We start from the raw sequence: 3806 nt of genomic DNA, 5'->3' as shown, positions 1-3806 counted from the left end.
CATGGGCGGGTGTGCCCATCATCATTGACATCAACCTGAGAAACGCTGTCACTTGGTGTAACAGTATCTTGGAGGTCAGTGTCCTCATCCTTCTCTCTTTGCAGTACAGATTCATGTACATCTGCAATCCATTTTTTAGATTTTCATAAATTTTGTGATGGATGCCGTTTTGGGTTCAAACCATTTTTCCTGGTCATATATTTTTTCATCTTCAGCCAAAAGATTTACGACTTCATTGTTGTGGCGACTAAGCCCCTGTAAATGAAGTGCAAAATCATTTTCCATCACTTCTTTGACTCTTTGTAAATTTTGAGCATCACTCTTCAATGTCTCCACGTCCCTTATTTTACTTGTGAGGGCTCCTAAGTTGTGCTTCCTCGGTGCTATGTGCCTTTGTAATTTCTCCTGTAGTGCTTTCTCTGTCAGCTTGCGTGACCTTCCCTGTTCCATTGTATCCTCAAGACATCTTGGCTCCTTTTCATTAGCCATCTTATATTGCAGAGTAAAGGCTCAAGTAGTATGCAAAAGTTTAAAAGCACTTTTCTTCAAAGTCACTTTTCTTCATAAAACGAGTGCAATACAACCTTTCAAAATAATGCCAAACTCCACATTGTTTGACTCAAGACTTGCATTACAATTCACAGGGGAAATCCGTAACTTGCATTTTTTGTTTGCAATAGTCCTTTAATTTCGGCTCGAGCTCCGTAATTATCCACTTCACGTCTGCTCGTCTTACCGCACTTGGATATTATGAGGATCTATGTCTTGGAGAATATTTCAAACAATAGTCCGTTTCTGGTTCAGCATTGTTGGGTGAGCTCTCCTTCTTTCCTTTCATGCAACGGGCCCCGCTCTCTCACACATACACAATGCAACTCCAGCTCCGCTGCTCCACTCGTTAAGCGAGTCTTTTGACTAAATGTAATGGCACTCCGTTAGCTCTTCTTTGGTTACTGTACCATTTCTAGAGTCAGTCGAAAAAACACTCTTTTTCCACGCAAGCGACGAGACATGACAACTTCCCTTGTCTTTCTAAAATGTTTACTTAAAAACAACAAGGTAAATCACAAGGTCTGGCGCACGTTCAAAAGACTGTGTTGCTTCCACCATGTTCTGACTCGAAACTAAGGTATACACAGTCAGTGATGTCACATCATAAGATTTAGAACATGGAACTCTTTTCTATGTTCTTTTTCTATGTTCTAAACTCTTTTCTATGTTCTTAAATTATCATCATTCATTTTTAACTGTTTTTAACTTAAATTATTATTGCTTAACTGGACCTTACAGGCCGCGTCACACTTATTCGGAATTAGCAGGAATCAAGCAGAACCAGCCAGAATGAAAAATTTTTCAAAATTCGTGCCACATTCGGGCGGGAATTTCAAACTGACCAACATTCTGAAAGTTTGTAAGAATGCCATTTGAATACTTAGAATGATTCTTGCACATTCCAAGTGTATTAGCTTTCGAATGCAGTTCAAATGTAGTTGGAACACAGTAGGAATACCGAGAATGCTGTTGGAATGCAGTAAGAATTAAGAATGCACTTTGAATGCCGTACGAGTGCGGTTCGATTGCTGCCCGAATACCACCCGAAGTCTGGTCGGAAGGTGCCTCAAATGCTGTACGAATTCACCTCAAATGCAGTCAGAACATTCCTGGAATAGCTGCTGAATATGTTTCAAATGTCTAAGAATTCAAAGAGAATACAGCTCGAATACTTAGAATGTGCTACAAATATTGCGGAATATACGAAGAATTTTCATTCCGAAGGCATTCCGGCTCATTCTGTCTCTAGTGTGACTACCCTATAAAAGCTCAACGGAATCAATTCTTTAATGCCCTTTCAAAATGTGGTGCGATTGTTAACCAAAGCAATTGATGGCAATTATTCTGTCTACAAGCACTGAAAACTGTTAAAGCTATGAATTATATTTATTGTGAAGAGTCAGTAAATGTTATGCTACTGTTCATTTCAGGAAGAGCACAAGTATGAGTCCTGCCTGATGCAAATAATGCAAAAAAGGTAAACTGTTACTTTGATTCTCGTTCAGTAGAAAACTATTCCATCCAGAGGAATCCTGGGAAATTTTATAGTTTCATTCTTATATGATTCTGCATGAGATTCTGATGGAGTCTGGCAGTGGTGTGTGTTATATGCTGCATGTTTGTTGTGTCTTTTACTCGACATGGTAAACGTCTCTGCCTCCATTATTGCAGTGCAGTGGGGTTACGCACAGGAGCATTGTGGGAAAGCAACTGACGGATGGAAATGGAATCTCACATAATCATCAGAGTCCTTCAGGTAAACATGATCTGAAAATGCTTTCTGTGTTTCTATTTGATCCCTGAATTAAAATGTAGTAAATGCAATAAGTTTATAAAATATCAGCTGTTACCATTAGTGTGAAGTCGAGTTATTTACTTACCGCTGAGAGAGGTCCGGTGTAAAACAACAGAGAGAAATGTAATGTTAGATAAAATACAAAGAGAAAAACTGATCGTTTACAGTCAGAATAGCTGCTAAACAATCTTCACTCTGTGCTTTCAGTACAAAGATGTTCAGCTACAATTTTAACCATTTTAATAAAATATAACAGACAGTGAATCATTATAAATAGTTGACTTTTAAACAGTTAAATGCTTCATGGAGTGTTTTTTCTCAGTGCGGTAACACATATCTGTGATCAAGTGTTGAATAAAACACTCCAGATGAAGTGAAAATGCTGAGCATCACCATATTTTAATCACATTTCTATCTGTATGGGGGAAAAATGAAGACAATTTCTATTATCTTCCATAAATGTCCATGTCTCACTGCCTATATTTAACAATCCAAAGGACACATTTAGCGTGTTTCCTCCCTGATGTAAAAATGACTCTTAATGTTTCAGTTTAATTTGATATTGAACCAATTTCTGATTATTAGCTCAATTTGATCAGATTGTTCATTAATGAGTGTGTGTCGTTTGAAAACAAGTGATCAGCTTTTTATCTCTCACTATCAGTGTGTAGGTCAGATTTCTGTGTCTGTAGAACACTAATGACAAACTAGACAGCAGCATGATGAATGTTCTGCCAGCGATCACAGTCTGTTGTGTTCACTACACTATGCTGATGATGCTCATATATCTATGTGCTACTGCACTCTGAACACACAGCACAGTCTAATCTATTCCATCTGCACAATAAATATATTATTCATGCAGCATCAAGACATCACTATCAGAGAAAAGTGGTTTATACTCACGCCACGCTGCCCCCTGTGAAAGTAAATAATACAGTGTGAAGATTTTATGCGCGAATACAAATGTGAATGTGAAATGTGGCTTACTGCTGTTAGCTTAAAGAAACTAAATGCTCAGTCAAATCAACTCTTTAATGCCTTTTCAAAATATGGTGTGATTGTTACTCAGAGCGAGTGATGGCAATTATTCTGTCTACAAGCACTGAAACCTGTTAAAGCTATGATTTATGTTTATTGTGAAGTGTCAGTAAATGTTATGTTACTGTTCATTTCAGGAAAAACACAATTATGAGTCCTGACTGATGAAAATAATCCAAAAAAGCTAAAATCTTCCTTGAATTCTCGTTCAATAGAAAACTATTCCATCCAGAGGAATCCTGGGAAATTTTATATTTTTATTCTGATATGATTCTGTGTTAGATTCTGATGGAGTCTGGCAGTGGTGTGTGTTATATGTTGCATGTTTATTGTGTCTTTTACTCGACATGGTAAACGTCTCTGCCTCCATTATAGCAGTGCAGTGGGGTTACGCACAGGAGCATTGTGGGAAAGAAAC

This window comes from Neoarius graeffei, chromosome 28 (genome assembly GCF_027579695.1).
Source record: "Neoarius graeffei isolate fNeoGra1 chromosome 28, fNeoGra1.pri, whole genome shotgun sequence".
Taxonomy (NCBI): Eukaryota; Metazoa; Chordata; class Actinopteri; order Siluriformes; family Ariidae; genus Neoarius; species Neoarius graeffei.
This window is presented reverse-complemented; position numbering follows the sequence as displayed.